We start from the raw sequence: 12,715 nt of genomic DNA, 5'->3' as shown, positions 1-12,715 counted from the left end.
CAACTCCTGTAAATCAGACAATAGACGGTTGCATACGACACAGTGGTCTCTTTCTTTTATTATTTTCTACCACTGTTCACTCAGCGCCATGCTTTTTGGTCTTTAAAGCTCTTATTTGATTCATCTAGCCACATTGGAGAGTGACATCAAGGTAAGAATGTCGAACATAATGCAATATGATTTCATAAAATCTGATCTCTAAAACAGATCTTAAAGATCAAGTGAAAATGACAGATGTAACTTAAGACTTGGATCAGCATATTTACTGTGGCAGCCAGTGTATCTCATAACATCATAACATACAGTGTACTATATTGAAAACTACATAAGTAAATAAAAAAACGTAGTATCATTGGTGTGCCCTTCCTGGGGAAGAAAGGAATCAAAACAAATAGATGGACTGCACAGACGTGGACTTAGCTGTCATTAAGTTCCATGGATGGATGATTTATACTGTTGTGAAAACGAATCCATCTGTTTAACAGCCACCTTTCAAGTCTACAGGGATCAGACTTTTGGGTGTCGGATCACTTTCCCGCCAGAAACAAACCACTCCAGAATTAGTTTGGGACTGGACCAAAACCATTTCCTGTTAGGGGTCTTGGTTGCACCCAAGTGCGATTGCTGTGTTCAGATCTGCCCAAACGAGTTGTACCAGGGGGGAAAACAAACTAGTCCAATCAATCCAAACTGAACAAGGCAGGTTTGAAAATGCTCTAAAAGCCGAATCCAATATAATCCTGATGATGTCATTAGGACAAGTGTTTTCATAGCCTGTGTAGTACTCCTTGTGATAACAAAGTGGATTGCGCCTTTAAGATTTCCAAAAAAGCATTTATATACCAAAAGAGTTATTGAAAGTTAAGTGCACATTTGAAATCTCAGTGAGAGAAAAAGAGAGTATTTGGACAGAGAGAAGTAGTTGGGGATGAAGGACAGAGGGACTGGCAGGGAAAGTAAGAAATGGGTAACAAGCAGAGAGAAAAGACAGAGGGGTCAAGGATTCAGTCGTTCTGAAGTGTGGTCAAAAGCACTAAAAGCTTTATGCTTTAACAGGATTGTTGGGCAAGATACCTCAAGCCTCACTGGCTCATGTTGCTTAGAGCATAATGATTGGTTGGTGGGATATTTTATATGCAGCATGGGTAATTAAATCGCTGGATACTGTTCTGGAATCGATATGAGCCTGGTGACATAAAGTATTACCACTGAACCACTCTGTGTGTGTGTGTGTGTGTGTGTGTGTTTGTATGTGTGTGTGTCCGACAAAGTGAGAGTCAGAGGGAGAGTGAGGAAAGGGAACATGAGAGGCGGGGAGCGAGGGACAGAGTGGGCAGCACAAATTGCAAGCTAAATTTTTATTATGACAGATGAGATGGGTTATTGGAATCCAGGCAAGGCTCTTTTGACTGTAGATGCCATTACAGGACACGGCTGCTTTAAATCTGGGTCACCTATCGACTTAACCTCGCATTGGGCATCAGCAGGGCCTCATTGCCGTGTAATTATGCCTGGAATAAATAGGGCATTTGGCTTGTGGCACTACACCACATAGCGGCTAGTATAATGGACAGTGTGGAATTCATTTGTTCTCCTCTGTTCTTTCCTAATCCCTCTTCTCAACCTCTATTAACTCTCTATGTTTTTCATTTTTTCCTCTGAGCCCCTTTCTACCCTTTGGTTTTCATGCCATCATTGTTTCTGTCTTTTTTTGTGCTCCGCTTTATCTTATTCCCTACTATCCTTGAGCAGAAGGAAAAGGGGGGGGGTCACATGAGCCTCAGAAGAAATGCGCCATTAAGAAAGAGCTGTTAGCAAAACACTGTTCGAACTGTAATGCAGGGAGAGATGAAATTAAAGGCAATACGCACAATGTGAATTCAACCACCACAGCCCAATTAGGGAGCATAAATATTCTCTCTACACTGAAACTCAGAGCCCTCCTTATCAACTAGCAGACTGTTGTTGGGAGTTTTAAAGATATTTTGGGTGGCCATTTGGCTCCATAATGCCTTTTTAAACCAGATCTGAGCGCAGCACATTACTGCTTGCAGAAACCATGCTTCTGGCGCTTTGGCCGCACAGCAGCTCAAAGACACTAAAGGCCCCTAAAGCTACTAGCGGGGTGTGTTGATACCCGTGTGTGTGACTGTCTTCCTTTGTGTGTGTGTCTTGCTGTGAGGTGACCAGCTCAGTAATTGGTCCTCGAGGCTTTTACCTGGCGGCGTTGACTGGCCATGTCAGTGACTTTTTTTTTTCTTTCTTTCTTTCTTAAACTCCAAATGGCCTCATTGGCCATTTAGAGCTCATTACCAATACTTTTGTAAACCATTTCAACTGTCATGAAACAGGGGGGGAAAAGAAGGGGGAGTACATTTTTTGTCATTAATTATACGCCAGATTTTTGTTAGTGGAAGCACGCAAACTATTTTCATGCACATCACAAAGAGAACAGACGCTTGTTCCTTTGCCTTCATTAGAATGAGTTCTGTACAACTTGGCTTTTATTAAAAACAACAGGGGTTCCAGTCCCCGCTTCAGCCCTCAATGTTTTTAATCTTTGCTAATTAATTTGAAGAGATTCTGATTAAAATAATGAAATTGTCGAGGAAGACATTGTTTCAAGCTTATATGAATTCAGTGCAGCTGTTTGAACAGTATATATGTGGAATATTCAATAATTAAATAGTTTTATAAGTCAGTCTGAGAATGTCTTATACCGAAGCATGTGCATGTTATCTAAAATGTTCAGTATAGTTGAATTATCTTTAGTGATTTGGAAAAGCAGTCCTTTTCTCTGTTTACTGGGTAGGTTCTGTTCTGTTTGAACTTGGAAAATGTACAAAATCTAATGGTTTTTTCTTCTTAAGATACCTAATTTCAACATTGATACACAGAGTATGATGTGGAATATTGCTTTCAAGCAGACTAGCCTAAACTAGTGCCAAGTGCTTAACAGGGATATTGCATTTTCACTGCCAGTAAGAGTGGGTGTTACAATGTTTTTTTACACCAGAGATCAACTGCTTGTGGGTTGATGATGTGATGTAAATACAGTGTATGTTCTCTTAGTTATTCAATTTTCTATTATACATTTATGCGATGACCTATGCTCTATAATCGTATTCAAGTTATTTTTGCAAGCAAGAAAATGTATGATCGAAGGGGAAATGTGCTGTAGTATCACCAATCTACAGCAGGGTTTTCATGGGTTGTTGTTTTTTCTGGCAGTTGTGGTATGGCAGCGGTGACAGCGGCGCTATACAAGCTTGTCATCACCATGATAACGTTACATTGTGTCCATGCTGTCACGCCAGATGTTGTGAAAAAAACAACAAAGGCATCCTCAATACACAGATGTCACTTACATTAAATAAAAGACATTCACTTATTTGCAACTATAGATGACAAAAACTATTGCACCTGAGGAGCAACCTCTTTCAGGAACATAACATGATGTTACAGCGTTATAAAACCTTGTAAACAGATTTCGGTGGATGGTTGGGTGTCCATAGCGTCTGGAGACCATGTTTCATATCTGGTACTCAAACAAACATTTTTCAGCCGTGTTAGCAGTGTGGCTCTAGGGATGACAGTGTCGGTCGGCTGGTCGACCTGTCGACCACTTTTTCCAGACTGAAATACCTCAACAGCTACTGTATTGATTACCATGAAATTTGGTACACATATTCATGGTCCCCAGATTATGCATCCTACTGAGTTTGATGATCCTCTAACTAATCCTCTAGCACCAACATGAGGTTAACATTTTTGTTTTTTAGTGAAATATCTCAACAACCATTGAATGGATTGCCATAAAATTTGGAACAGATATCCACTGCACCCATTTCCTTTGGTATCACCTTTAAGTTTACATTTGTGGTTTTGAGTGAAATGTCATTAACATTGGTATGAACATCCTTGCACCCCTCATAAATTGTAGTAAATTTGATAACCCCACCACTTTCCATGTAGCACCATCATTGGGTCAAAATTTCAATTTTTCCAGTATTTTGGTTTATGACCAAATTTCAAAACTAATCTAACTTAGTAAAACTAATCTCAGCTGTTCTTTGTGTTTAGTGCTAAATAGCAAATGTTGGCATGCTAACACATTAAACTAAGGCTGTGAACATGATACACATTATATCTGCTGAACATCAGCATGTTAGTATTGTCATTGTAAGCATGCTAACATTAGCATTTAGCTCAAAGCATTGCTGTGTTCAGCCTCTAGCATGGCTGTAGACTTGTTTAACTATGACTACAATCTTTTCATAACCTTAATCATTGAGGTGACAGATCAGAAAATGCTCATATGAATCTTTTTTTGTAATGGTCATATGAGACGTTTTGGAAAGCAGTGACAAACACTGCTTTGCAGGGAAAATGATTTCATATTTCATGATGAATAGCCAAAAAGATTTTAAAAGAGGAAGTATATTCTTCAGTGAAAGAAAAGGAATGCCTGGAGCAATCCATGATCAAAAAACCCACTATGTTTTTTTCAATACCTTTTGAAGGACTCATCTGTATCAGGATCATTACTGTCCAGATTTCTATTCCAGCACTCTCCTCTTTTTGTCTGCCCAAAACAGGGTGTTCTGGTCTGCTCTTTTCTGTCCGACAGGCAGGCAGCTAAAAGCTCATTTTGGGTACAGTGAGTCAGAACACATGGAACCTGTGGTGGAAACTCTCTGAGTGCTCATCTCAGGCTGACAGCAGGCAGTCCCTCAAGCATTACCGTAGTTGGCCGTGACTGATTTCTCTGAGGCAGGCAGAGCCACAGGAGACTAAATGTTCTGCTTTGGCTCGTCCGTTTTGATTTGCTCTAGATGTACGGCTGTTTGACATTTTGTCTTTTGGATGCGCTGTCTTTGTATTCACACTGTTACCAGCAGTTGTTTACACTCAATAAACACCACTAAAGGACGGACAAAGCCAGGACAGAATAGGTGACTGGGATGTAACTCGGAAATTATTTTAGATGTGTGCTTTTAGATGACCTCGCTTCTGGCTTTTCAGTTTAGTGAAGCACACTGCATGTATTCTCTATTGTAAACATGGATAATACTGCCTCAGAGTGCCATGCCACCTAAAAAAATCACCTGCTTTTAGTTATTCAAGACTTTTAAAATATAGATATGATTTTCATTTTGTAAGTCAAAATATCTGATGCCTGCTGTCCTCTTAAAGCCGCATGAAATGTTTATCTGTGTGTACGCAGGTGTCACCTGTTTAGCAGATGGTGGACAGAGGGACAGGGTGACTCATGCAATGAACAGCTGCACGAATAAGCCTGACTGTAGGGAAAGTATTTATTATATTTATCCAGGCAAAACCTCAGATATTAATTTAGTTTATTTATATTTGCAGATGATCTCTCATGTTGACAGTGTGACAGCGCAGGGAGTCTACTGCTCATGGATTTTTTCTGTTTGTGCACAAACCTGTAAAGGTTGTTGGGAAGAAATAAAGCATTTTATTAATTCTATTGCAAGTTTGAGCCATAGGAGGATGTTTGCGGTGACAATCTGCCAATAAGGAAATAGACATTCAGGCTTCGAGTAAGAATAGCTATGCTGGAGACCCTTATGGTGTGTATACACTGCAGAACAGTTGCCAAGGCGACGTTATCACCCATTATCCATCACTGGAAGCAACAAATCCAGGCTCTGCTATTTATTCTGTTGTTTTCTCAGAAATGGAGGTGACAGATAGTGTGATGGCGGAGAGAGTACATTATTGATCAACACAAGACCCGACTTGTCCCCTGTTTGTTCTCTGATGGCAATCCCACAGGCCTTCGAGTGAGCAGAGCGGGGGGCTATCTTGTTCGACGGTGGTTTATGGCGCCTGTCACTGGGATGTGGAGGAGCATGTACCACATAGAGAAGCCGAGTCAGGGAGGGAGGAGATGTGGGGGTGGGGGTCAAAGGTGGCAGGCTGGGAGTACAACAATAGAGGGCTAATATTTCCATTGTGGAAGAAATAGAGTGGTGGAGTTTGTGCAAGTTGCACGCTTTGTGGGTGGTGAAGTAATTAATACAATACTTCCACATGCTGATGCTTTGAACCGAATATGATAAGAGGAGACAAAGAAGCATTCATCTGTGCCATAAATTATTAAAACACTATTAAACAGACACACTCATATGATAAACATATGCACTGTAATTTCTTTTGAGTCAATCCTACTGTGTACAGGCTGTTCCAGTGTCAAAATGCATGGTTACATTTGCTAAATATTACAGTACCCAGCTACTTTACAAAATCAATTTGCCTTTCTAAAAAGTGGAACTATATATACGTGACCTGTTTTTGAAAATGCAGTTGAAACAAACTCTTTTCCTGGGATTTGCTGATAATACAAATATAGAATGATGGCACTCTTATTCTTTAAAGTAGAACTGAAGTTAAAATCCTTTGTTGCTAAGAAATCAATATATGTATATACAGATGGGTGACAAATCAAAGGAAAAACTGGCGCAGGCCTGAATGCTTGACCCCTACAGTGAGAGGATACAGTGGCTCTGGCTCTTGCCCTGGTTATACTTTGGGGGGTGTTTTACTGGCATGGTCTGGGTCCACTTGTCCCCTTAGAGGGAAGGGTCACTGCAAATCAATACAAAGTTGTTCTGAGTGATGACCTTTATCTATCCTATGATGAAACATTTCTATCTTGTTGGCAGTGTTCTCTTCCAGGATGACGATGCCCTAATTCACAGGGCACGAGGGGTCACTGAATGGTTTGAGTAGGAAAATGATGTGAATCATGTGCTACGGCCTTCACAGTCACCAGATCTCAACCCAATTGAACACCTATGGGACCTTTTGGACCGATGTGTTAGACAGTGCTCTCCACCACCATCATCAAAACACCAAATGAGGGAATATCTTTTTGACTTGTAGAATCAATGCCAAGGCTGAAGAACACCATTACTAATTGTCACCCGTCTGTATATCCTTGGTGTTTGCTTTAACTCATTTTCCTGAAGTGACAGCACCTCCTGCATTAGTTTTCTCTAAGGGGTGTTTAGTTGTGGTAATAACTGACATGCCGATACTGTAATTTGATCAGTGCGATATCTGTGTGGACGGTTATTAAAAATACTGTAGCTATGTGGCCGAGATGGTTAGCAATTACTTAGCCCCATCTGTGATTTGAGCACTCCCTACATGACTCTGTTAATGCTTGCAAGACTCGTCCTTTGTATAATTTGGGACAAACACAACACTGAGCTGTGCAGTTGCTGCCAATGACTCAGCTTTTGTTGAAATTATGTGGGAAAAAAAAGTATTGTCTTGTGGGAATCAGTGCTAACTTTAGCAAGCTTGGCTAACTAGCTTACACTTTTGATTGGAATAAAAATGATGGGTCCTCCTAAATGTTGTAAAGGGACAGATGTCAAATGTTATAAAATGTAAATACATCCAAAGAGTGCTTTATCCACTTTGGAAAAATAGAAAAAAATCTGCACAATAGCTGCAGTATCATTATAGTTAATGTCCTCACACAAAAAGTGAAGAGTATTCAAATTTCAGTTCAACTTTACGAAATTGTACGAATCTCTCCAACAAAACACCAGAGAAAGCTAAATGGCTACAATTGAATCTTTTAAACTGAACAAAAAAAACTTTAAATGCAGTCCCCCATTATTTCCCCCATATTTAAAAACCACAGACAGCTCTCCTCAAAAAAAAAAAGCACTGCGACACTGCCTTTCTATGAGCGACACAAAGATGGCCTTCCTCTGTTAGGAGAGATATATGAGATGGAAGATACAAAGCCAAGGCTCTTAATAAAAATCATCCATTTTTGTCAGAGCCGGCCAGGGGAAAATTTGCAGCAGTATCAATAGACAGCCCCCCCTCTTTTTTTCTCACTTCTTTATCTCATCCTACCTCCATCTCTTCTTTCTTTCTCCCTTTCTTTCCGAGCATACATCAGTAGAGAGAGAGAGAGAGCGTCACCGCGGCTGTCTCTGATATCTCCTAAGTCATTTCATCTCTTTCTGAAGGCTGACCTCTCTGCTGTACATTTTTGGGCTATCAAGTGGCACTGAAAGTCACACTTATCATGAGGTAAGGGATGACTGCCATTTATTTCTCGATTTCACTGTGATAGGAGTGTGTAGGTGTGATTGAATTCACTCCCTCTCTCTCCTCTTGAGCATTTAGGCCCACTGCAGGAGAAGTAAGTTGACTATCTGAACCTGCACCGTGCATTCCTCAAACTAGATTATTGTCATTTCTTCACATCCTGGATAGAGGTTCATAGTCAATAAGCTGCTATATGAAGAAAAATGTTGCAGTAGCAGTCAAGCTGCCCCCACATTTTCAAATAATGCACCACTGTTCTTGATGGTTTGTGAATCATTTCCTGCAAATGTTGAGTAGTCTGTACCGAGAATACTGAGGGGTAAATATGATAAGGGAATGCGTAAACACATCAGTCATACTGGTGTTGCGGAGGTTGCTGATATACTATTGTAGGTGGGATTGTCATGCCTGGGGATGATGGTGCGACTCCTCTCCAGGAGAGCATGAAACAGGATTACAAACACATCAGCAAACATGCAAACCACAACCTTTATTTTAACTACTTGTCAAAATAATACAGCTGCTGACTTTAACCTTTTATGTGTGATTTATTTCCCTTGATATAGCACTTACTCTAATATAGACACATCCAAAAAAATTAAATCATATTAATGAAATGAACTTTATGCAGCGACAATGATCATTGGCAAATTGTGTAATAATAGAAATAGTGTGTCACACATACACCTCAAGTGTAGCTTTTTCACACTGTGTGATTTGTGTCATGGCACCGATTTCCTGGTGGTACAGTACCAATAAAGCAAGTCATTTTATCATGAGGATATCATACCATCTTATGACTGGAGCAGAATGTCCAACGCATTTCAAAGTTAGTATGTCATATGTGTGAAACTGGCTCTTCAGCTTTCCTGCTTCCAGCATAACCGTTTAGATCTGTGCCATACCGAGAACTTCACCGACAGGTTTCCAGGAGGAAGGGGGGGGGGGGGGGGGGGGGTAGTTGTGGAAGTAAATATTCCTCCCTTGCTTAGAGGAATCTGATTGGGTTTTGCCTGCGCTCTGATATGACTGGCTGCTGCAGTTTTTCTCCAGACACTTGGTTACTCACCACTTGTCAGCCAGCTCCCATCATTCCACATGCCCCTTCAGCTGTAGCTGTGGGCAACACACACCACACCTTGTCATCTGCAGAGGCATGACAATATGCCCATAGGTTAAGTGCACACGCTGTCTGATCCTGTACACATGCACCTCGTCCCACACGTAGGAGCATACACACAAACACACTTTTGTCCTTTTACGCTTGTCAGATCGCATATCTAAATAGCACCAACTACACTGGTAGAGACTTTCCTACTGTCTCTGCCTGACCACTTTTCTGACTCTAAATGGCACAAAATCCAATCGTTGCACAGGTTGTGGTGTGAAATGAGAGGCAGCAGACGGCCAGTAATACGATCTGTCACAGTCTGTTTGAGGAGGGGAAATATGAAGCAGGGGATGGCTCACCTTGATAAGCAGAGGAGCCTTTCCTGTTTTTACATGATTCAACTATGAATACACGCTACAAAGATGTATCTCCGCCCACCTGCCACATGTTTTTCAAAGGGCCCCTCTCCTTTCTTCTCTTCCCCGCCCTCCACTCCAACTCCTGTTTCCTCCATCAGTGTCACCAATTGCTTTTTTTCCAGCCTGCTTTTAAATTAGTCTGTCTCCCCATCTTCGCCTCTCATGTTATTTTCATAGAAGGCAATCCAAAGTGGATTGCATGTTAATTCAAATATGGGATCACTGTCCCGCACAAGAGATGGTGGAATGAAAGCAATTGGAGCCCAGGAACAGGGTAGACATGTCTGGGAGACAAGCCCCAAATGTGTCCTCTCAGGCCATGTTAAAGAGAATGCAAAGAATTTCCCAGTCTCACTTAGCCAGTGTCTAGACACTGCACTCTTCTTTCTTGACTTTGAAGCTACAATACGTTTGTCAATAACAATATATGTGTGCAGAGTAGCGATTTCAAAAGCCTCAGATTTTTTTTATAGGTTCATGGGTCACTATATTACAAAAGGCGTCATGTATTATGCATCAGAGATAGGAAGAAAAACAACTTCTGATTAAAGACATGATTCATTTGGAAAGGGCTCACACTTCTAAGAAGGCATAGACACTCATATACTGTACACACACCAATTGAAAAAAAAATCCTGGCCCCCAACTCCATGGCTGTGATATGAATCCACAAGCAGAAAGCCTGTTCCTTGGTTATAACCATATTGATGGACATCTACATCCAATATGTTGCTCCATTGATTCTTCATTATTCCAATTCCCGGGACTATTCCAATGTGGCATGGCAGCAAGATGTACACAATTAATTTGTGCTTTCTATTAAAACAGAATCATTAAAAGCATGCTGCACAACAATTTATAATTAAAATACCAGCACAACCAAGAGGTGAAAGTCTCATTAGTATTGGTGCCATGTGCTGTTTATTTCCTTGACTAATTTAAACAGCCAGTTTTTAGGCATTCCTGTGATGATTTATGTACTGCATGTATTCAACGTAGAGTGTTTCACGACAGTGACAATGCTAGAAAAAATTGGTGACTTTATTTTCAAGGAGGTATCAAGGTCAATAAAATATGTGTATGTAAAAAGGATTAAGGCTGTATGTTGCTCATACACTCTATGATACTCGTTTATCATACAGTATATTATGTAGCTTTTTTGATGCTTCAATAATTAAAACATATGGCTGACAATGTATTTCTAACTGTAAACAAAAATATCATGTGCAGAGTCAAACCTGTAATTAATTGATCCTACTAACAAGTATTTTATTATGTATCCAAAGCCTGATATCTAATTGCTCTGTGCCATAGACTTCTGTTGTTATCCAAAATGTTTGGGCAACAGTGTTTTGTCCATGTTCCTTTGCCCCAAAGATTACGGTCACAGTAGTTGCTCCAAAGACTAATAACTCTTATTTTTTGCCTTTATTGGTCAGTTATTGGCTAAGAGGCCAAAAGGAAATAAGGGGAGAGAGAAATGGGTATGACAAAGGTTTATTGTCGGACTTGAACCAGGGAATGTATGGTATGTAGCATGCACGGTAACCATTCAGCTACCAGGGCACTCCTCCAAAGACTAATTACAGTGATCTCATTCTCACTCTAAGGAGAGTTTTGGACGACAATGGAGCTCTACAGCACAGAGGAATACGATATATCAGACTTTGGAGACACACATAATACTTGTAAATAGGATCGATTCATTCTGGTTTGGCTCTGCACGTGATTTGTTGAGGATAAGAAAAATACAGAAAATTGGCCTTATCCTTTAATTTTTTCCAGTTATTTGGTTTATGACCAAATGTTAGCATGCTAACATGCTAAACTAAGATTGTAAACATTACCTGCTAAACATTGGCATAATAGCATTGTCATTTGTGAGCATGATATTGTGCTGATTTTAGCATTTAGCAATTGTTAGAACTGTTAAGGCTAGATATACATCAATAATTAGCTCTTGCTAGGTAGAACCTTAATTATCAATGCCATTGACATGTGAAGTCAGATATGCACAGCAGTATTCCAGACAGCTGATGTTCTCACTTAGCACCGAACTGTTAAAGTATCAGGCTTTTGTCAATATCTGTGCAGAGTGTACAGTGTCACAGACATAGATCTATGCTGCGATAATGAGACACAATTGATTAGCTTTGCTTCTCAAATGAGCCCTTCACAAGGAAATTGAAATAACACACAGTCAAACCACACGGACATGATTAATGGTGTTTTGAGATTTGAATCTAGTGGTATTTACATAATCAGCAGGGGAGAATTAGCTATTTCCATCGCTGTGTTGTCTGTGAACAACGGCCCTCCGCTTACATCAGACTGTCACTCTGATTGTATTGCATTGTCTTAAACTCTTGATTTCTCACGGGCTTTGATGAAGTGATTGGGCAGATAATGAAGAGTTGTGTATCTGCATCAAGTTAAAAGGACTTCCAGTGAAAACATATTTTGAATAACCATAATTAATGAAGTGCGCTATTTCTTCTTTTAAAAGTTAAAGTCTTGCTTTGGGGGCCAAATTACAGCTACAGTACTATGGATTATTACTTGTGTAGTGTCTTCACAGCATAAATTTTACCTCTGACCTGAGTACCAGCATATCTTGACTCTGTCAATAGTGGATTTTTTAATGGAGTCAGTAATGGAGTACAGGCATTTGAAATAAATGTGCTATTATTAATATCATCCAAAAGTAATTTTGCAAATCACTGAAACTTTTGAAACCCCTGTAGTCTGTGGTCCACTACGCACATACGAGGCATACACTTACGCACATGCACAATGACAAGCCCAGGGACAACTAAAGCTACTGTGTGTTCTCTGCTTGCTCCACCACTAAAAGGTCATTGCATGATTTATGCACCTGTTTTGTGAGTTAGATGGGAACTGTTTGTGCTTTGGGGCACCTGACCGATCGAAATGTGAAATATGAAAATGAAATTCTGTTCATGAATTGATTTACAAGGTTGAGCAGGTATTAAGCTGGCCAACTGAGAGTAGCTGGATAAATACATATTGTGCATTTGTGTGTGTGTGTGTGTCCAATCTCCTTATAGCATGTACTGTATGT

The 12,715-nt window shown here is 40.2% G+C and overlaps 1 long non-coding RNA gene across 6 annotated transcripts in view; it reads left to right on the top strand.

Annotated features, from left to right (window-relative positions):
- Positions 1 to 12,715, top strand: part of LOC137175687 (uncharacterized) — a 262,964-nt gene that overhangs the window by 75,643 nt on the left and 174,606 nt on the right. The window lies entirely within an intron of this gene.

Source organism: Thunnus thynnus, chromosome 23, assembly GCF_963924715.1.
Source record: "Thunnus thynnus chromosome 23, fThuThy2.1, whole genome shotgun sequence".
In the NCBI taxonomy this organism is placed as follows: domain Eukaryota; kingdom Metazoa; phylum Chordata; class Actinopteri; order Scombriformes; family Scombridae; genus Thunnus; species Thunnus thynnus.
Note: the sequence above shows the minus strand (reverse complement) of the source record. Positions and strands in the feature narration are given on the sequence as shown.